The following is a 23581-nucleotide window of genomic DNA, read 5'->3' as shown; positions in this document are numbered from 1 at the left end:
GTGTATGTGTATTATGTTGAAAAAAATTACTCTGAGTAGGGATATTTCTCTCAAATGGTCATCCCTTTTTTTCCTTGGAAGAAGATTGTCGTGTAGGCATCCCTTCCTTCCCAAAACAACAACAGCAGCAATAGCAGTCTCCTTTACTTATAGCTATTAAAAGAGACAGTGCAGGGAAAGGGCCACCACTTGGGCAAGCGTGAGGTGCAGCGATAATGGTGATGGTAACCCAGCTATGCTGTGTTCTTATCTTAGAGAGGACAGAGCAGGAAACTTACAGGAACAGCAGACCTTTCTGATGCCAAAGAAATAAGGACACCAAAATCATGTTTGCCTTGCTGGGAGGTAATTTCCTGGCAGTCAGGGTCCCTGAACACCCAGAAAAAATAAGTGAGACTTAACTGTTGGAGAGTGTTTGTTTGAGAAAAGTGACATTTCACACTCTCTGTACTAGACTTGCACATCTGAATTTAGGATATGGGAGAAGATTCTGCTAGCTTCAACATATCCCAAAGCACTTGGACATACCTATAATCCAAGTGCTTGGGGAGGCTGAGGTTGGAGGATTGCTTAAGGCCAGGCATTTGAAATCAGCCTGGGCAGCATAGTCAGATCCTGTCTCTACAAAAAACTGAAAAATTAGCCAGTCATAGTGGTGAGCGCCTGTAGTCCTAGCTACTCTGGAGGCTGAGGTGGGAGGATCCCTTGAGCCCATGAATTCCAGGTTAGTGTGAGCTATGATTGTGCCACTGCACTCTGAGGGTGACAAAGGGAGACCCCCGTCTCAGAAAAAAAAAAAAAAAATTGTGCTAGCTTCTAAATCAATGGTTCCCAAATTGTAACCTGACCAGCAGCCTCAGCAGGACCTGGGAACTTGTTAGAAATGTAAATTGTTTTGGGCCTCATCCTATACCTGCTGAATGAGAAACTCTGGGTCTGGGAGCGGGCTCAATAGTCAAGCCCCCTGGTGATTCTGATGCTTAGCTAAAGTTGGAGAACCACTGTTCTTAGGCATTGTGCAGTGTTATACAACAACTTCCTCAAAATGCTAAGTGAAAAGGAGATTGGCCTGGCGTCAGTCAGGGAAGGGGTCCTGGAGGGGAGGGGAATTTGAAGCAGGGTTTTGAAAAACAAAGGCAGTGAGGTGAACCAGCAAGTGCACTGGCTGAAGGGACTGGAGTTCTAGCCTCTGAACCAGTTTCCTCCTGTGCCAAAGAAGGATAATAATGTCTGTCTTGATTGTCTCCTGGACTTGTGGAGTTCAAGTGTGTATTGCCTTAAAAGATGTGGAGGCTGTTGCTGTGTTTGGTACCACATCGCCCTCAGGTGGCGCTCTTCAGCTTAGGTTCCTCTAGCGGTGTCAAGTTTGTGAACCAAACCCACTGGCCTTGCTGCATTCTGAGGGCACGTGTGTTAAATTCTCTACTGATGTCCTTTTGGAAACGCCTCTGCATGAATTTATGGTAGCTCTGACTCATCTTTAAACAATTTTAATTTATTTAGAAAATAAAGGCTTATCTCTCCAGGAAATTTTTTCTTCCTTCAAATAAATACTCAGTTCCAAATATCTCAGAAAATCCTGAGAATTCATCTTAGAACATGTTAATACTCTTTTTATGAATATCTTGTTTCTTATTGAGTGTTGTGCTGATTGTCAATTTATTACCACTCTGCTCCAAATTCATTCTTCCTAATAGGCACAGTGATAATGAACAGAGTTCCTTTAAAGTCAGCACAATGACTTTCTCCTTTAAAATCAGCACACTGTTAAGCTTTTTCAGTACAGGGCCCTGGAGGGACACAGCAGGAGGAAGGGGCTCTCCTGCAGCTTCCAGCTGCTGTATGGTGGGTCAATGAAGGGGCTGTGAAGACATCCTGTGTGGCACTGCTTGTGGTCCCTGCCCCTCCCAGTACACGATTCTATCTGCAGACCCTCACATCACCTGTGCTTAATCTGCCCCCTGCCTGGACGTTTCCACTGAGCAGTACTTCCTCTGCAAGCCCCTGCCTCAAGCCCGGATGGTTTCTTCCAGCTTGTCTAGCTACTTCAGGCCAGCTTTGGCCTGGGTAAACCTGTGAATGTCTCTGCTCCCCAAGGTATGGGACTGAACCATGCCTTCTCCAATAAGATCTGCGCCCCAGCCTTGGGGAGGAGTCACACTTCCTAGTTGCTCTTCTTTGGATATTCTCCTTCCACCCTAGGGTTTTTTGTTGAATTTTCTTATATATTATAATTGTTTTCTTATTATGTTTAATAATTCTGTTAAAATTCCTCTGCTTAACTCACGGTGGAGTTTCCATTTCCTGATTGGACTCAGGAGGATACATGTGTCTTCTCAGCTATGCACAGAAATCTGTGAACTTTCCAAAGCTACTACTTGAATTTGCTTTTGCTTATGAGTCTATGGCATGGAGTTGGCCCACTTTGCTTTGCAGCGTAGCTCTTTCTTTAAGAGCTGAGAATGGATGTTCTTTTTTGCCAAAACCATCCTTGGAAGTACCTGCTCCACTTTTTTTCCTTCAATTATTTGTTTGTTTGTTTGTTTATTTATTTATTTATTTATTTATTTTAGATGGAGTCTTGCTCTGTCACCCAGGCTGGAATTCAGTGGCGTGATCTCGGCTCACTGCAACCTCCACCTCCCGGGTTCAAGTGATTCTCCTGCCTCAGCCTCCCAAGTAGCTGGGATTACAGGCGCACACCACCACACTCGGCTAATTTTTGTATTTTTAGTAGAGATGAGGTTTCACCATTTTGGCCAGGCTGGTCTCGAACTCCTGACCTCGTGATCCACCTGCCTCGGCTTCCCATAGTACTGGGATTACAGGCATTAGCCACTGCACCCAGCCTCAACATTTATTACAGGTTCAAGGGATATATGTTTAGTTTTGTCACAAAGGTATATTGTGTGACGCTGAGGTTTGGAGCACAAATGAATCCGTCTCCCAGATAGTGAGCATAGTACCCAATAGGTAGCTTTTCAGCCCTTGCCCCCCTTCCTCCCTCCCGACTCTTGTGTTCTGCAGTGTCTATTGTTCTCATCTTTATGTCCATGTGTCCTCAATGTTTAGCTCCCACTTATAAGTGAGAACGTGTGATACTTAGTTTTTTGTTCCCATGTTATTTCGTTTAGGATAATGGCCTCCAGCTGTCTCCATGTTGCTGTAAAGGACATGATTTCAGTCTTTTTAATGGTTGCCTAGTAGTCCATGGTGTATATGTACCACATTTTCTTTATCCAATCTGGAGTTGATGCTGCCCCACTCTTAGTGTATCCTGTCCTCTCATCCCCTGGGGTCTCTGTTGCTTAGGGTAACTATAATTGAGAGGGTGCTCGTAATCATTAAGCAGGATGACAGGTGTAAACTGAGACTGGCTCAGACAAACTTTGCTCATTCTATTTGTGCTTTGTGCTGTGCAGTTGCTTAAACTGGTTCTTCTTCCTTTGTGGCCTGGACCCTATTCTCAGGCCACATATGTCTTCTCGCTTCCCACTCCCTGTGATGTGATTTGAAAATTGCCTCTAGGTGGAAAGGCAGGGAATAATGAAAGGCTCACCTGGATTATTTTCCCATACTCAGTATCACAACACTCACTTTCTGTTTTTCTCAATGTCTGAAAACACTTGTTTAATATATTTTGATGAGTTTCTACATGTTTTTTGTTGTAGGAAAATATCTTTCTTTCTCTCTCTCTCTCTTTCTGGAGATAGGGTCTTGCTCTGTTACTCAGGCTAGAGTACAGTGGCAGAATCATAGCTCATGGCAGCCTCGAACTCCTGGGCTCAAGAGATCCCTCTGCTTCAGCCTCCTAAATAGCTGGGATTACAGGACCACGCCACCATTCCTGGCTAAGTTATTTTTATTTTTTAGAGATGGGAGGTCTCACTACCTTGCCCAGGCTGGTCTTCATTTTTTTGGCCTCGAGCAGTCCTGCTGCCTCAGCTTTCCAAAGGGTTGGGAGCACATGCATGAGCTACTGTTCCAGGCCTGGTTTGGCTTTCTTGGGGCCTTTTTATTTAGTTTTTAATACACCTTCTTTTCAAAAATCCTAAAGTTATATAGCTGGATAATATTTTGACATTTTAACATATGCATTTATTTCTTTTCTTACATGTTTCCTCTTTTCTCCTCCTTGTCTATGTAAGATATTTACACATTTCTCTTTGCCTCAGGGGAAGAATGTGGCAAGATAGAAAACAGAAATAGTTTCCCAGTCATTCTGTGTTATTTCCAGCAACACTATCCGGGAGGGGACAAAAACGCAGAGAGAATGACTGTGATGTTCTGCTGGACAACAGGTCATGGGTAGCCTTAGCAAAACACCCATACTTATAATTGTGGCACAGAAATCTCAGAAAGGCTACTGTGTCTTAAAAGGCTGTGCAGAAAGTGATATGTTTATTTCAGGGATAATCAGTATGGCTTAACAAATGAGTGTCAGTGAGTATAAGAGTTAAGAGTTCTGGATTGGGGACAGAAATCAGGAAAAACTAAAATTACATGTTTTCTACCACTGGACGAATGATGCTCAGAGTTGGAAATTACGTTAACTAATGGAAAATAAAGCGTGTTGGATATTGTAAGATTCACATGTATTACCTGTGGGATTTGTGTGGGATTACTAAGAATTATTTTACAGAACATGTCTATCTCCTGGATAATCATAGCCTCCAGCACTGGAGCCAGTGCATTTTGAGACAATTGCTGTGACTATATGGGGACATTTATTTGAAGTCTGGAGATGGACTTAGAATTTAAAACTGATTCCTGAAACTTCTGTAGACTATAGTAAACACTGTAAGATGACTATAGAATGATCTATAGCCCATAGTGGACATACGGTGGTTGGAAGATGAAAAAAACAAGGTAAAACCAGTCTTGTTAGAATTTTCTGAGAAGATTAAATTCTGTTAGTTTCAGAAAAATAACTAGAAATGAAGGAAAGTGGAAAATTACATATATGGCCTGTATTTCAGACTCTACATTTCAACAGTAGTAACAATAGTAACACAGTTACTACAGCAACATCAGCTTCTTGGTAAGAGGTGGGCAAGGGCCGGGAGAAATTTCAACTGAAAAATGTGAATCTAGCTCATAGGGAACGGTTTTGGGTAGGTGTAAAATCATATTGCCTAATAGACCTTCAAAGAACTGAAGCTCGTAAAGCAGAAACAGAAGTGAAGTGGTTTTCTCACCACCATGATCAAAAGAAACCTGACACAGTTAATGTAATGTTGGTGGTATAATCCTAGACCAAGTGAGAGAGTTCAAAAATGTGGTGGTTGAAATAGCCTACTGACTTTGCAGCCTTTGGGGAGTCCAGCAAAAGCAGCCTTCTATTGGGCCTGAGAGCTGGCTGTTAAGGCAAAGGGACCATCATGTCACCCACGCATGGAAAAGGAATAGATACACTTAGCTCTTTTCACGGATGATGTTACCATGTACCTGGAAAACCCAAGCAACCTTATTTGGAAAAACAAATAGTAGAATTTATAAGGGAATTTCAGCAGGTAAAAAAGATGAATATATGAAAATCAAAACAATTTTTTCCTGTTAACAATAACCAAGTAGAAATGTAAATGGGAAATAATAGTCTATTAATAGTCCATTGAAAAAACAAGAATTTTAAAGACTTAAGAATACCTTTCACAAGAATATTGTGGACCCATATGAAGAAAAGTATAGAGTCCTCTGAAGGATAATAAATATGTTCTGAATTTATGAAAAGCCGTGCTATAGTCTTAGTTTAGAACATTTAATATAGTTAAATATTAATTATCTCTTCAAATTTGTAAATTAAATACAATTCTAAGTAGTATTAAAATGACCCCAACATATAAAAAATAGTAAAAATGGGGAATCTGCCATAATAGATATTAAAACCCAGAGCCAATGTCATCAAAACATCATGGTAGTAAAATAGAAGTTGACAAATAGAAGAATAGAGGAAAAGAATAGAAAGCTAAGACATAGATCTCAATACATAAGGAAATTAATCTATGTATGAGATGTCATTTCATATTACTGCAAAGAATAATTAATGGATGGACCTCCTATTCATGTAGAAAAAAACTAATTGGAACTTTGCCTCATAGAATAACCATAAATAAACTCCAGATGTATTAAAGACATGGAAGGTTTGAATATTTTTAATCAAAGCAGAAATACAGAAACTATAAAATAAAATATAGATATATTAACAAATAAAAAGTTTTTAAGGCAATAGATGGCATAAACCAACTATAAATTGGGAAAATATCTGTATTACAAATGACAGATAGTGTTAGTTAGTCTTAAAAATGAGCACAGTCACTCATGCATTTATACGAATAAATTCAACACTCAGATAATAAATGGGTAAAGACTATGAAAAGATAACTCATGAAGAAAAATTTAAAATTGCCAACATAACAAAGATAACCATTCTCATTAGTAGTCACAGAAGAATCATGAGATATCCGTTCTAACTTATCAAATTGATAACAATGAAGGAGGATAATATATTATTTTTTTAACAGCTTTTTGAAAGCTTTTTGGCAAAAATCTCTTTACATGAAAAAGTAATGGGCCCCTGAACTCAAAAATCCTACTCTTGGGAACATATTTTATTAAAATGAAAGCACCATTGTTTGAGGATGTATGTACAAGATGATAGTTGCAGCCCTTCGTGTGTGTGTGTGTGTGTGTGTATATATATATATATATATATAGTAGTGGCCAAAAACTGAAAATAGGTATTAATTAGGACTAGGTGCAGTTGCTTAAGGCAAAAACAGCCCCCCCTCCCGCCCAAAAAAAGAGGCTTAAACAAGTAAAGTCTTAAATAAGACTTCTATTCTCTTACAGAATAGAAGTCCAGACGTAAGCACTCAAAGGCTAGCTTCCTGAGGTTAATAGGGACCCGGCTTTGTTGAGCTCATTGCTCTGTTACTCGTTATTATGCTCCATGCTAAATGCTGAAGTGTGATCCATCACAAGAGTTTTCTGGGTAGCAGGATGGAGGAAGAAAAAAGGACAACGCCTTTATCCCCACTTTTAAAGTGAATTAACAGGAGTAGGAGACATGAACGCAAGCCTTCTGCTACTGTCTTAATAAGAAGCATTCATGCGACCACAGCTACATGCCAGTGAGGCTGGGATATCTAGCATTAGTGAGAATATGCCTAACTAAAAATCAGGTTTTGTTGCTAATGAATTTGATGAGGCAATTTGCAGTTTCTGTTACAGGCAAACCATGGAATAATGGGCAGTCATTGAAAGACATGAGTTAGATATATTAACTTAGACTTGAAAGAACTAGAACAACTTTACTAAGTTTTGAGAATCTGTAACCAATTTATTTCTCTTACATTTTCCTTTGTTTATTCACAACAATTACACATAATTAATATGTTTGTTTAAAAAAGTTCAAAAGACCACTTAAAAAGAAAAGTTAAAACACAAAGAGATAAAAATACTGTGTTGGTTTAATTGACAGTTTTTTTCTTTTCTTAGTGGTACATAAAATATTTGCATAATTACAGTTGGTGACATCTTAGCATGATGAAATACGATATCATAATTTAAATTAATATGAAAGTATGATACAACATTATGACAATAGATACCATATGACTCTGATAATACCTTCATTTACTTTTCTAAAATTTTACAAAATTTTTCCTCTTGGTTATCACCTCAAAAGAATAGGTAAAATCTTTTTTTTTTTTCTTTGGAGATGGAGTCTCACTCTGTCCCCTAGGCTGGAGTGTAGTGGTGCAATCTCGGCCCACTGCAACTTCTGTCTCCTAGGTTCAAAGTTCAAGTGATTCTCCTGTCTCAGCCTCCCTGGTAGCTGGGATTACAGGCGCCCACTACCACACCCGGCTAATTTTTGTATTTTTTTAAATAGAGATGGGATTTGGCTATGTTGGCCAGGCTGGTCTTAAACTCCTGACCTCAGGTGATCTGCCCACCTTGGACTCCCAAAGTGCTGGGATTACAGGTTTGAGTCACCGTGCCCGGCCAGTAGGCAAAATCTTAATGTATGACTTTGTACTACCACAGCACATCTTCCTGACTCTTGATATCTAACTCCCTGGAGACCATTTTTTGGGCTCTACTCCTCACCCTCCTGGAATCTACCAATTCTTTGTTAGCTCCCCTGATCAGTGTGCTGGCTGTCTTGCTCCAAAATCTGTTAATCAGTTGTGGGTCATTCAAGGGCTTTTCAAAATGGAGGAAAAATAGTTTATTTTGTGGAGATGCCATTTTCTCTTTTCTTTTCCAAATTATTGGAATCTAGGTGAAGAAATACTTCATCTAAAATACAGGGTCATGGATGCTATGAATCGGTTTGCTGAAACTGGAAAGGTAAAACCACATTTCTCAGACTACTTTTCATTTTCAGTTTTGGGTGTATATTTGGTGCACTCTTGGGACATTTTTAGCCAGGCTTGTAACTACAAACGCACTTTCTTTAATAGATACAGAGTTATTCAACAACTCTGATTAAATGAATGAACACCTTGAAAAACACAGACTACCAAAGTTCATCCAAAAAGAAACAGATGGTCAGGGGTGGTGGCTCACACCTGTAATTCCAAAACTTTGGGAGGCTGAGGCGGGTGGATCATGAGGTCAGGAGTTCAAGACCAGCCTGGCCAACATGGTGAAATGATGTCTCTACTAAAAATATAAAAATTAGCCAGTCGCAGTGGCTGACATCTGTAGTCCTAGCTGCAAGGGAGGCTGAGGCAGGAGAATCACTTGGACCTGCGGGGCAGAGGTTGCAATGAGCCAAGATGGCACCACTGCAATCCAGCCTGAGTGACAAAGTGGGATTCTGTCTCAAAAAAAGAAAAATAAAAAAAAAAGAAATAGATAACCTGAATAACTTTTTCTGATATTGATAATTTGTATTGTTCCTCTTTTTTTCTCCACAGATTAGTCAGGCTAGAGGTTTATTGGTTTTATTAATCTTTTCATTGATTTCTTTCTTCTATTTAATTCGGGTTTGGTTTGTTCTTTTTTTTGCTAGCTTTTAAAGATAAAAGCTGAAGCTATTGATTTGACATCTTTATCCACTTCTTTAAAAAAAATTAATAGCTAGTTTAGTGACACAAAGAAAATAAATTGTGCCTCTTCAGCAGATAAATCCTGATTGACAAAAATCATGTAATATACATATGATTAAAAATTCAAACAAATGCTTACAGAAAAGAAAATTAGTATCCCTTCCTTTCTGCTTCCCATTGTCCCTCTCATAAGGAATAACCTCTCCTATTTACTTTTTAAAAAATTCTTAAGTTGATACATAATAATCGTATGTATTTATGGGGCACATGAGATATTTTGATACATGTATACATGCATAATGATCAAATCAGAGTATTTAACATACCCGTCACCTCAAACATTTACCATTTCTTTGTGCCTGGTAACATTTCAAATCTTTTCTTCTAGCTATTTTGAAATACACAACATGTTAACTATAGTTACCCTACTATGGTATTGAACACCAAACTTATTCCTTCTATATAACCGTATGTTTGTACACATTAATGTGGCCACACCACATTTTCTTTATGCATTTATCCATCGATGGATTCAGATTGATTCCATATCTTGGCGATTGTGACTAGTGCTATTGTTTTCCATAATAGCTATACTGATTTACATTCCTATGAACAGTGTATCAGAGTTCCATTTTCTACACAACTTCACCAGCATTTGTTATTTATTTATTTATTTTTTGGATAGTAGTCATTTTAACTGGAGTAAGGTGATATCTCATTGTGGTTTTGATTTGCATTTCCTTGATGATTAGTGATGTTGAACATTTTTTGATATACCTGTTATTTGTATGTCTTCTTTTGAGAAATTTCTATTCATGTCCTGTGCCCAGTTTTTAATGAGATTTTTTTTTTTTTTAAGTTTTTTTGGGCTGTAAGTTTAATGCAAAATAATCCTCTCCAATTTTACTGAGGTGGCTGACCACGTCCACAACCAAATCCGCCTCTAAACTGGAATTCGGTTGCTGACTCATTCCCAGTCTCAGCCTTCTTGTTGGCATCAGGGGGCACAGCAATCCGCCTGTAGGTATCTCTGTTGGCTTCCCCTCTTGTGAATCTTGCAGGTCGCTCACCCTTCAGACCTTTAGACTGAGGCCTGCCAGTCTCTGGATGGCTGCAGCGTAGGGTGGCAGGCACAATCTCTGGGGCAGATGAAGGTAATCATGGAGATACTGGATGCCCTCATCGGTAAGGTACCAGTAGAAATGTCTCCAGGCAAACTGTTCCTTCACGTAGCCTTGGGACTTGGGAGACTGCATGGCCTTCAGGACATGAAGGTTGGGCACATCCTTGTCTGCCAGTTCCAGGTGCTTAGGCATATGGACATCTTTCTTGGCCACCATGACTCCCTCCTTAAAAAGGAGTTCATACTCAGCACTTTGGGAGGCCGAGACGGGTGGATCACGAGGTCAGGAGATCGAGACCACCCTGGCTAACACGGTGAAACCCCGTCTCTACTAAAAAGTACAAAAAACTAGCCGTGCGAGGTGGCGGGCGCCTGTAGTCCCAGCTACTCGGGAGGCTGAGGCAGGAGAATGGCGTAAACCCGGGAGGCGGAGCTTGCAGTGAGCTGAGATCTGGCCACTGCACTCCAACCTGGGCGACAGAGCAAGACTCCGTCTCAAAAAAACCAAAAAACAAAAAAGGAGTTCATAAATGGGAATCCAGTTCTTCTTAGGCATCAACATCTCGGCAGCTGTAGGGTCCGGATCCGGGTCTGGGGCTGGAAAACTTAACTTAACTTTCCTTTCCTTTCCTTTCCTTTCCTTTCCTTTCCTTTCCTTTCCTTTCCTTTCCTTTCCTTTCCTTTCCTTTCCTTTCCTTTCCTCTTTCCTTTCCTCTTTCCTTTCCTCTTTCCTTTCCTCTTTCCTTTCCTCTTTCCTTTCCTCTTTCCTTTCCTCTTTCCTTTCCTCTTTCCTCTTTTTTTCCTCCTTTCCTTTCCTTCCCTTCTGGTTCTGGGGCTGGAAAGCTACCTCTCCTCTCCTCCCCTCTCCTCACCTCTCCTTCCCTCCCCTCCCCTCCCCTCTCCTCTCCCTCTCTCCCTCCCTCCCTCCCTCTTTCTCTCCCCCGTCCCCCACTCTCTCTTTCTCTTTCTCCTTCCTTCCTTCCTTCCTTCCTTCCTTCCTTCCTTCCTTCCTTCCTTCCTTCCTTCCTTCCTTCCTTCCTTCCTTCCTTCCTTCCTTCCTTCTTTTTTTTGGCTGTTGTTTGAATTTCTTGTATATTGTGGATACTAGGCCCTTACTAAATGAATAATTTGCAAATATTTTCTCCCATTCTGCAGGTTGTTCCTTCACTCTGTTGATTGTTTCCTTTGCTGAGCAAATAAAGCCTTTTAGTTTAAAATAGTCCCATTTGTCTATTTTTGTTTTTGTTGCCTGTGCTTTTGGGGTCTTAGCCACAAAATCTTGGCCTAAACAATGTCCTGAAGCATTTCCCCTGTGTTTTCTTCTGGTACTTTTATAGTTTCAGGTCTTACATTTAAGTCTTTATTCTGTTTTGATTTGATTTTTGTATATGGTGAGAGATAGGAATCTAATCTTATTCTTCTGCATGTGGATGGCAAGTTTTCACGGCACCATATTTTATTTTACTTTATTTTAGTGCATCATACTATACTTGATTTATTGACATTACTTAAGTGATTTATTGGACAAAGGTCAAACCGTTTGTTTTTTTATTAAGCACCTTGCACAGTACAAACTGTCATGAATAGTATCTGTACAACTTAACAGTTTCAATAGCTATTCAGATACAAATTGATTTCAAACAGATAATTGGCAAACATAATTAAAGTCACAGTTAGACTACACAAGTGCTATAAAACATTAATATGTCAGTAATTTACAGTGTTCAATTATGGTTGGCAAAATTAAGTTGGAATATGGCTGGGAATTACTATCATAATCCCAGAAAGTCAGAAGTTTTTGGACACCAAAGCATCCTGCTATAAATTAAGTAGGCACAATTCAAATGTTGTATGCACATTCAAAAGCCGTGATCTCTCGAGGAATTTGTATATTAAACATGCAAAACAACAAAAAATATATTCATTCAGAAAGAATTGCTTTCTCCCCTCCCCCATTACTTCCCCTGGGCTCTCCTAACCTATTTGATATTAAAACTGTAAGATAAGGCATGAATAAAGTTAAATCACTTTCACATCCACATTAGAAATGAAGGCTTAGTTTTTACACTTTGAGACTCAACTTTTCAAAAGCAGAAATTAATTTAGTAAAATGTGAGAGGAAAAGATGTACTTTTAAAATAAGGAGAATAACAAATGAAAAAGCAAAGCCAACCCAACAACCAAATCACATACATACACATTGATCTCACACTGTTTTCAATGCAAAGGATGAAGCAGAGCCCAAGGACCTTCCAAATAGTAGACCAGCTCCATTTACTGAACAGAGTGTCCTGTCCCTAATATATGTTCTTGTGCCTTTGTCAAAAATCAGTTGGCTGTAAATGTGGACTTATTTCTAGGTTCTCTGTTCTGGTCCGTGTGTCTGTTTTTATATAAATACTATGACGTTTGCTTCCTATGGCTTTGTAGTATATTTTGAAGTCAGGTGGTGTGATGGGCCTCCAACTTTATTCTTTCGCTCAATATTGCTTTGGCTATTTGGGGTCTTTTGTGGTTCCATACCAATTTTAGGATTGTTTTCTCTGTTTCTGTGAAGGCTGTCATTGGCATTTTGGTAGCAGTTACATTGAATCTATATATTGCTTTGGGTAGTATGGCTATTTTAAAAATATAATTCTTCCATTCCTTGCAGATGGGATGTTTTTTCCATGTGTTTGTGTCATCTTCAATTTCTTTCAATAATATTTTGCAGTTTTCCTTAGATATCTTTCACTCCTCAGGTTACATTCATTCCTAGGTATTTTATTTTTTTGTAGCTATTATACATGGGATTGCTTTCTTGATTTCTTTTTCAGCTACCTTGTTGGTGTATAGAAATGCTTCTGACTTTTGCATGTTGACTGCTTTTGTATCTTGCAACTTTACTGCGTTGATCAGTTCTGTGAGTTTTTGGTGAAGTCTCTACATTTTTCTAGTTATAAGATCATATAATCTTCAAAGAGGGAGCAATTAGACTTCCTCTTTGCTAATTTGGAAAACCTTTATTTTTTTCTCTTGCCTGATTGCATTAGACAGAACTTCTAGTACTGTGTTGAATAGGAGTGGTGAAAGAGAGCATATCTGTTTCGTTCCAGTTCTTGGAAGAAAGGCATTCAGCTTCTCCCCATTCAGTATAATGTTAGCTATGGGTTTGTCATATATGGCCTTTGTTATGTGGAAATATGTTCCTTCTATGCCTAATTTGTTTTCAGTATTTATTATGAAGGGATACTGAATTTTATCAAAGGCTTTTTCTGCATCTATGGAGATGATCATACTTTTTTTTGTTTTTTATTCTGTTGATGTGATGTATCACATTTATTGATTAGCATATGTTTTATGCAGCAGGAGCTCCTGGGCTCACGATAGAATGATGGAATTTTAGATCACATAGAACTTTAAACATAATTACATGTTATAATCCTTTCAGCCTAGTAGGAGATAATTATGAGAAAGATTAGATCAGTTATGAACAAAACAAAGAAACCATAATTTTCTCTGCAATTTGGCTATGATTTAAACAATATACAATTTTCTGTGTAGGGTGTGAAAGGATGTGAAACATATTTGCTCCTATGGTAACATAAAAAAACCCCACCTCTCAGATCTTGTAAAACTCACGCTCATTTATGAAACTACTGAAGATTGTTAGTTGCAAGAAAAGTCCAGAAGGACTGATTTTCAGAGAGGGGGGCCCTTTATGAGTGACCTTTTAGCAGTGGCAGTTTGTGGAGGCAAAGGTGGAGAAGAAAGCCTGCCAAAGACTGAGATAGATGAGCTATTGGCACTTTTGGTGGCCAGGCAGGGACATTGGAATCTAGAAGACTCCCAAATGCAGCAATAATATACTTAACTCAGAAATTGCTTTCTGGCGTCCTATTCCCATTTTACAGAGAATAGGGTGGAGCTAAAAAGCAGAAACAACTTTCTAGTCTTACGTATTCTTGTGGTGCCTGGGAACAGAGTTCTGCTCCTACTGATTCGAAAGGTAAAACTCAGGTCCAAGACACACTAGGCTCCAGGATTAAACATTGACAAGATCAAAGAAATTAGGCTTTGGAGGCCGGGCGTGGTGGCTCATGCCTGTAATCCCAGCATTTAGGGAGGTGAGGTGGGTGGATAACAAGGTCAGGAGTTCAAGACCAGCCTCACCAATATGGTGAAACCCCATCTCTACCAAAAAATACAAAAATTACCCAGGCGTGATAGCGGGCATCTATAATCCCAGCTACTCAGGAGGCTGAGGCAGGAAAATCGCTTGAACCTGGGAGGCGGAGGTTACGGTGAGCCGAGATCCCACCATTGCACTCTAGCCTGGGCACTAAGAGCGAAACTCCGTCTAAAACAAACAAACAAACAAACAAACAAAAAACTAGGCTTTGGTAGAATCAGCTGTGGCATCAGGAGGAAAGCCTAACCAGTGATGAATTCAATCTTAAAAATTGCTGCTTAGTTCAAGATTAACCTGATACTCAGTGAAATATGAATAATCACTTTCCTACTGTAGCAGCCACACATAGAAGAGATTGTGCATGTCTGGAAATAAAAACAAAGCAAAAGAGTTGCATAACTCAGTCTTCACTGTTATCCATATACTACGTTCAGTATACCATAAAACATGACCACAGATGTAAATACTGTGTTCAGTATGCCATAAAACATGGCCACAGATGTAAAAAAAACAGGACCCATAAAAAAATCAACAAATCAAAAGAAACAAATTCACAGATAACCCAGACATTGGAACTGGCAGAAGAGGATTTTTAAAACTAGTATTATAAATATGTATGGGAAATTATAAGTAAAAGATGAAATGAATGGATGAATATTTGAAGAATCTTATAAAATATATAAAAATTGAAAAAATAAACTCATCAAATGAATTCTGAAAAACAAAAACATACCTGGTGGCCTTAACAGCAGAACAAGCAACGCAGAAGGAAGAGTCAATTGTCTTGAAGAAAGATTAATAGAAATTACTCAAAATAAGATATAGAGAAAAAAAATTGAAATATTTATAAATCTATACAGTGTCTACAACTTTTAAAAATAATAATTAGACTGGTACAGAAATAATCTTTTAAGAAATAATGACCAAATCTTCCCCAAATTGAAAAAAATTTATAAGTTCAGAAATCCTAGTGAATTTCAAACAGAATAAACACAAAGAAACTATGCCATGGCATGTCATAGTCAAACTACTGACCAAGCAAAGCATAGAGAAACTTTTCAGCATAGATAAGCTGCTGAAAACCCATGATAACGAGACAATTTTAAAAATAACCATGAAAAAAGACATAGCACATCCAAGGGAACAATGGGAAGAATGGCAGTTGACTTCTTATTAGAAATAGAAGCCAGAGATGAGGGAATAAAACACATCTTTAAAGTGCTAAGAATAAACAATCAAGAAGAAACAATCCATCATCTTAGAATTCTACATCCAGCAAAAATACCCTTTACAAATAAAAGTGAAATAAAGGCATTTTGAAAATAAAAATGAAAGTGCAGGAATTTGTTGCCTGTAGACCTACTAAGAAATGCTAAAAGAAGTCTCTCAGGATGAAGAGAAGTAACACAAGTTATAAATTCATATATAAAAGAAGGATGGAAAAGAATTGAAAATAGTAAATAAGTGGAATATTTTATAATAAATTAATCAGTTCACAAAGAAGAAATAAAAATTATAAATGTCAATGCACTTAATAATATTTCAAAATTAATGATAAGAAGATTAATAGAAACAAAGTAAAAATTAAATCACAAACATAGTTGGAGATTTTTAACACACCTTCTTTCAGCAACTGATAGATTGAACAAAAGTCAATAAAGATATAGAAGATTTCAACAATACTACCAATCAATATGGCCTGATATACACCTATTGAACATTACATCTGATAACTTCTGAATATATCTGTTTTTTCCTGCACACATAGAACATTTACCAAAGTAGACCACATGCTGAGTCATAAAAATGTCTATATAAATATGAAAGGACTGAAATCACTGAGTATGTTCTCTGATCACAGTGGAATTGAATTTAGAATCAATAACAATAAGAAATCTAAAAAATACCCAAATATTTAAAAATTAAGCAACACAATTCTAAATATTTCATGGGTTAGTAAAGAATTCAAAAAAGAAATTAGAAAACATTTTTAAATAAATGATAATAAAGAACAACATATCAAATTATATGAGATACTTTAAACATAGTGCAAACAGGAACTTCCAAACTTCAGATATTCATGTTATACAACAACAAGAAGGAATGTTTAATATCAGTGAGCTAACCTTACAAAGCAAGAACAAAAACAGCAAAATAAACCCAACATAAATAGGAGATAATAATAAAGATAAACAAGAAATCAATAAAACAGAAAACAAACAATAGAGAAAATCAATAACGCCAAATGTTTAGTTTTGAGATTAATAAAATTGATAGCTTCCTAGCAAGAATGATCAAGAAAAAAGAGAAAAATAACAAATTGCCAATATAATAATAAAAAAGAATATACCACAAATCCTATCATTAAAGAGATAAGTTGAAAATTTAATGAAACAATTTATACCAATATATTTGAAAATGTACTTTTAAATGAAAAAATTCCTTAATGAACTCAATTCACTAAAAGTGAGACAGAAAGAACATTTGAATAGCTCTATGATGATAATAATTTGCTATTAAAATAACAAATAAATAGTAAATAAATAAGATAAAGTAAAAATAAAATAATAACAAAAATTAACATTTTGTTTTAAAAACTCCTCTCATAAAGAAAAATCATAATCCAGAAGGCTTAGTGAATTCTATCAAACATTTAAAGAAGAAAAAAAAATCAATCTTACTTAAAATCTTACTTTAGGTAGATAGCATATTCCTAATACTGAAACTTTATAAACAAATTACAAGAAAAGAAAATTCAAAATAATATTACTCATACAGTTAAACACAACTATCTTTCAATAGTTTAATAAAATCTAGCAATATATAAAAGGTTATTAAATCATGATTATGTGGGGTCTATCATAGAAAAGAAAAATTGGCTTAATATTTGGAAATTAAAGTGTAATTAATCTCAATAATTCACCTATACTTTATTCCTATATTCTCCTATATTTTGTTCCTACATAATTCCTATATTCAAAATATAGGAGAATGTAAAGAATTATAGAAAAATAATCATATGTTTACTTGAACAGATAAATAGAAGTTTTGAAACATTCAACATCTGTTTATGACAAAAAGCTACTAGTAAATTAGAAATAAAAAGGAATTTCCTCAATTTGACAAAAAGCAACAACAAAAAGTTATAGCTAATATAACACTTAATGGTGATATTATACACTTTTCTTATCTTGGGAACAAGGCAAGAATGTGCTCTGCATGTCTATTCAGCACTGTCCTGGATGTCCCAATCTCATTAGTTAAGAATTAATTAGGCAAAGGCAAGAAGTTGAAGTCATAAACTGGAAAATAGTAAGTCTACTACATTTATTTGTAGGTGACATAATCATTCTCTATACAACAAAGAACATTTAATTCCATTCTATGCTTTTAACTCGGTCCCTAGCCTGCATAGTTAGTATACAATTTGCAAAGTTGGTAAGAGAACCAAATTAGCAATACGACAAACCAATTCAAGACAAAGGACAATCATAGAAATTTGATTAGAAATGCATTAATGAGTTAACAAGCTACCTTCGCTTTATCTAAAACTTTAAATAAATATGAATAGCAGCAAAACCAACACAAACTATGATTTATAATGGATTATAATGGATAAAATGGCATATACAAGCATTTAAATCAATTTGGAAATCTGGAAAAATTGAATTTTTAAGAAATAATGAGTATAAAAGAAAACTCACAAATGCAAACCCTTTGTATAGGTGAAATTCATATTTGATTCACCAATTTTTTTTACCATGAATAATTTTTTCATATGAAAAAGAGTTGATGCTAATGAATATACTTTTAACACAACAAAGATAAAATGAGAAAAACAGAAATTATTTAATTGTGGTTTTCGAATAATAGAATTAACTTGGCTTAATGGAATTATTTGGTATACTTTAATTTGGAGATTTAAGTAAACAGTGACTCCAGGAGGCTAGATAAATTAGGATTTTTAGATTACAAATGCAATATGGAGATCTCATTTAACAATGACTGTAACTTTGAGATAAAATATGGGGGAAGTAGCCCAGTGGCAGCTGAAATCCTTCGTATACAGTTAAGGTCTTATCTACAAAGCTCCCCACATCAATATAGTTTACTTACAAGCACCACATTGAGTTTGTCTGCCCTTCTGAAAGTGGTGAGTTAAGATAAGGGTCCCAACAGATAAACAGCTGTTACTGCAGGTGAGTGTTCTACATCAGGCACGGGATTTTCAACTCATAATAGAGTGAAGTTGAGCCATACAAAATGTTACGAAGATTTTCCCTTGAAACCATTAAAGAGCTGTAACATGATGCTTGTGAATGTCACCACTAGGTGGCGCTGACAGTTAAACAGTTATTGAACAGGTTGTGGCGTATTGAAGTTTTCCTAGGGAAAACAATTTGATTTTTTATTTTGTGTCTATATATTTTTTGTTTGACCTTAAAACATCATAGTAGCAGACATCTCTTGTACCCTGCCTTACACCTCAGCCCATTTGTTTTCCTCCAGCCCTTGGTGAAGCGCTTGGTTACAGAACCTCAGCTCAGCTCACTGCATATCCCCTGCTTTTTTGCACTAAGTCTTTATTCACAATGTGGTTGGGACACCTGTGAGAAGCTACTTAGCATTTATGAATGCTAAAAACCGCGAGTGTGGGGGAATTAAGACCCAATGGGCAATTCGTGACTATTATGAGACGGGAGTCAGGGCTTTGTGTTCCTCTCATATCCCTCAGGTGTACAATTCTAAGGCAAGATCTTCATTGCTCATGAGAGGATTGCAGTGAGGTCAGATCCAGTTTTCCATAGTGGCGACCAGCTTGATAACACCACTCTACTGAGTGGAATTTTGTAGTATGTGTGGACAGCTTTGTATTTGTCAACAGAGTCAAGGGAAGTCCTATGCAGTCTTTGTGTACGTAAGTGCCCCATTTCTAGTACATTGTTTTACAAATTACAGTCACCACAGCCTCCCCAAACTCCCTCTCTATCTCCTTAACTCAGCACGCATGTCATGCTCTCTTTGGGACTCTTTGTCCTCCAACATAGTCATCTGGAAAGTGCATCTATGTATTAAATTACAGCTGTCACATGGCTGATTTTTTTTGTTTCTATTCGCTAATGGATCATGGTCTTACACTGACTATTAGTTAACATCTGAAAACAGTTTTTTTTTGTTTTTTTTTTTTGTTTTTTTTTTTTGGTCATTTCCTAGTTGTTTATAGTGGAAAGTTAAGTCCAGGTCTAATTAGTTCACCATGGCTGTTAGCAGAATTCTGCATAAACTCTACAGGAGTAATTGGTGGCCAAAAAATCCTTTCTTTTTAAAAGCAACTATTTTTATCTTTTCTGTAGCTTTTAAATTCTCTTTTTTCTTAGCCATGTGATACTAAACTCTTGTGGTTTGAGTCTTTAAAGATATATATATATATATATATATATATATCTTTTTTTGTCCTCTCAATTAAGGGGAAATATGCCATTGGGCTTTATGATGGCTTCAGTGATTGTTGTGCTCATGCATCCAAAGAAATGTGACTTTCTCATCCCTGTCCAGTGATGGATATTTATATACAGGTAACCGCTATTTCATTGTGGATGAAGATTGGAATTCATAGGTGAAAAGGAAAGCGAATGAAGAAGGTAGAAAGTGAGAGGGAGAGGGAGAGAGATGGTGTAGTGGAAGAATTCAGAATTTGTGTGACCAAACATATTGAACTATGGTTCTTCACTTTTCATATGAGAATTTGTTGGTAGAGTAGAGGCAAAGAAAGAGAAATCTGCTGTCCTAGCTAAGGCATATATTCCATTAAGAATAACATTTTGGTCCTTGTAAATTCATACATTTTTATATTCTTGTATATTTTCATTTGGTTTTTCCTTTCTAGTTTTTCTGTAACTCTCATTAAATATCCTCACATTTTATCTTATTTTATTTCAATAGTTTTTGGGTAATAGGTGGTTTTTGGTTACATGAATAAATTCTTTAATGGTGATTTTTGAGATTTTGGTGCACCTGTCACCTGAACAGTGTACACTGTACTCATTGTGTAGTCTTTTATCCCTCACCCTGCTCCCACCCTTCCCCTCAAGTTCCCAAAGTCCATCATATCATTCTAACGCCTTTTCATGCTCATAGTTTAGCTCCCACTTATAAGTGAGAACACACAATATTTGGTTTTTCATTCCTGAGTTGCTTCACTTAGAATAATGGCCTCCAACGCCATCAAGGTTAGTGCAAAGGCTATTATATCATTTTATTTTATGACTGAGTAGTATGGTGCATATATACCACATTTTCTTTATCTACTCATTGGTTGGTGGGTATTTAGGTTGATTCCATGTTTTTTCAATTGAGAATTGTGCTGCTATAAACCTGTGCATGTATGTGTCTTTTTCCCCTAATGATTTCTTTCCCTTGGGGCAGATACCCAGTCGTGGGATTGCTGAATTGAATGGTATTTCTACTTTTAGTTCTTTAAGAAATCTCCATACTGTTTTCCATAGTGGTTGTACTAACTTACATTCCCCCCAGCAGTGTAAAAATGTACCCTTTTCAGCACATCCATGCTGACATCTGATTTTTTTTTTTATTTTAAAATTATGGTCATTCTTGCGGGAGTAAGGTGGTATCTTATTGTGGTTTTAATTTGCATTTCCCTGATCATTGGTGATGTTGAGTATTTTTTTCCTATGTTTATTGGCTGTTTTTATATCTTCTTCTGATAATTGTCTATTCATGTCCATTGCCCACTTTTTGATGGGATTATTTGTTTTCTTTCTTGATTTGTTTGCATTCTTTGTAGATTCTGGGTGTTAGTTCTTTGTCAGATGCATAATCCATGGATATTTTTTCCCACTTTGTGGGTTGTCTGTTTACTCTGCTGATCGTTTCTTTTGTTGTGCAGAAGCTTTTTAGCTTAAGTATATCCCTTCTATTTATTATTGTTTTTGTTGCATTTGATTTTAGCTTCTTAGTCATGAATTCTTTGCTTAAGCCAATGTCTGATTTTATCGTTTAGAGTTTTTCTTATTTTATCTTATAGAGTTTTTATGGTTTCAGGTCTTCTATTTAAGACTTTGATCCATCTTGAGTTGATTTTTGTATAAGGTGAGAGATGAGGATCCAATTTTATTCTTCTACATGTGGTTTTCCAGGTATTCTAGCACCATTTCTTCAATAGGGTGTCCTTTCCCTGCTTTATGTTTTTGTATGCTTTGTCGAAGATCAGTTGGTAGTATTTGGCTTTATTTCCGGGTTCTCTATTCTGTGCCATCAGTCTACATGCCTATTTTTATACTGGTACCATGCTGTTTTGGCAACTATAGATATAGTCTTGTAGTATAATTTGAAGTCAGGTAACATGATGGCCCCAAATTTGCTCTTTTTACTTGGTATTGCTTTTTTTCTATGCAGGCTCATTTTTAGTTCCATATGAATTTTAGGATTTCTTTTTCTAGTTCTGTGAAGAGTGATGATGGTACTTTGATGGGAATTGCAGTGAGTCTGTAGATTCCTTTTGGCAGCATGCTCATTTTCACAATATTGATTCTACCCATTCATGAGCCTGGGATGTGTTACCATTTGTCTGTGTCATTTGTGATTTCTTTCAGCAGTGTTTTCTAGTCTTCCTTGCAGAGATCTTTCACCTCCTTTGCTAAACATATTTCTAAGTATTTTATTTTTTTGTAGCTGATGTAAAAGTGATTGAATTTTTTATTTGGTTCTCAGCTTGGTCATTGTTGGTATGTAACAGTGCTACTGATTTGTGTACAATGATTTTGTATTCTGAGACTATAGTGTATTCGTTTATCAAATCTAGAAGCTTTTTGGGTGAGTCTTTAGGATTTTCTAGGTCTATGATCATATAATTGGTGAGCAGTGACAGTTTGACTTCCTCTTTCTGTTTTGGATGCCCTTTATTTCTTTCTCTCATGTGATTGCTCTAGCTAGGACTTTCAGTACTATGTTGAATAGAAGTGGTGAAAGTGGGCATCCTTGTCTTGTTCCAGTTCTCAAGGGGAATGCTTTCAACTTTTCCCCATTCAGTATGATGTTGGCTGTGGACTTGTCATTGACGGCTTTTATTACTTTATGTCCCTTACATGTCACTTTTGTCAAGGGTTTTCCATCATAAAGGGATGCTGGATTTTGTCAAATGATTTTTCTGCATCTATTGAGGTGATTGTACGATTTTTGTTTTTAATTTTGTTTATGTGATGTATGACATTTATCCTCAAATTTTCGATGAGCTGATTTTGGCTGTGCCTCTGAGTGGCTAGCAACATGTTACTTATTGAAAGTCATTTTGATAACCTTTTGATGGCAGTGGAGGGTTGCCTGGAGTGGCCACTGCCATCATGCCAGCTGCAGTGGGGAGGCATGATTGGTGGCAGCAAGAGCGGCTGCAGGAGCAGCAATTACGGTGGTGGGTTCCCTGTGCCTGTATCCCAGTGATGGCCGACTGTGCCACCCTCATCCTTGTGCAACCAGGCGGTACCTGCTCCCAGGCCTGGAGGCTCTACCACTCTGGATCCTGGCCCCACGTCACTGCTCTCGCCCACCACCGCTGTGGGGAGGGCATGGGGAGGAGGCAGACAGTCCCTGGGGCCCGCCCCTAGGAGCCTCCCATGAAGCCCTCTGCCCTGGGAACCGCTGCCATGGGACTGGGCAGAGTTACCCACCAGCGGGGGAGCAACGTGGTTGGCTACGAGGAGCAGGCAGAGAGGAGCCCTGAGGTGGAGCTGGGTCTGCAGTGATGTAGCACTCCACAGAGCCGACAGGAGCCAGGAGCAGGCAACAGCCCTACCCTCCTGGGCATAACTGCAGCTGCCCAAACTGCAGCTGTGGACCCAGGCGTCTCTGCACTCCTGGGGGCCTGGGAAGGTCCCCCAGCCCTTGCAGGCTCAGAAGTGCCTGCTTCTTCTGCCTGCATTTTCCCCGATGTAAGTGCCTACTCTGATCTCAGAGCAATGTGGCTCTGATCCCAGGCATTGTCACAACCTGGCCAAGGGTGCACATGCTCAGGTCACCCTGACATACCAGCCCCCTGTTGCCTCATCTTCCTCTGGACTTTGGGCTCTGACAAACATGGGAGGGAGGCTAAGGGAGAACTGAGGACAGGCTGGTGCTGGCCTTTGGGTGCCTCTTGGCATAAATAGCCTGGGTCCCATGAATGGCAGCAGGAGGCAGACAGGCTCCTGGGCAGAAGGGGGTAGGTCCCCATTG

General features: G+C 37.8%; 1 pseudogene; it reads right to left on the bottom strand.

Annotated features, from left to right (window-relative positions):
- Positions 1-9047: 9047 nt before the first annotated feature.
- On the bottom strand, positions 9048-10438 carry LOC103223796 (small ribosomal subunit protein eS10-like; annotated as a pseudogene).
- Between the last annotated feature and the right edge of the window lie 13143 nt (positions 10439-23581).

The sequence above is a fragment of the Chlorocebus sabaeus genome, chromosome 20 (assembly GCF_047675955.1).
Source record: "Chlorocebus sabaeus isolate Y175 chromosome 20, mChlSab1.0.hap1, whole genome shotgun sequence".
Classification (NCBI taxonomy): domain Eukaryota; kingdom Metazoa; phylum Chordata; class Mammalia; order Primates; family Cercopithecidae; genus Chlorocebus; species Chlorocebus sabaeus.
This window is presented reverse-complemented; position numbering and strand designations above follow the sequence as displayed.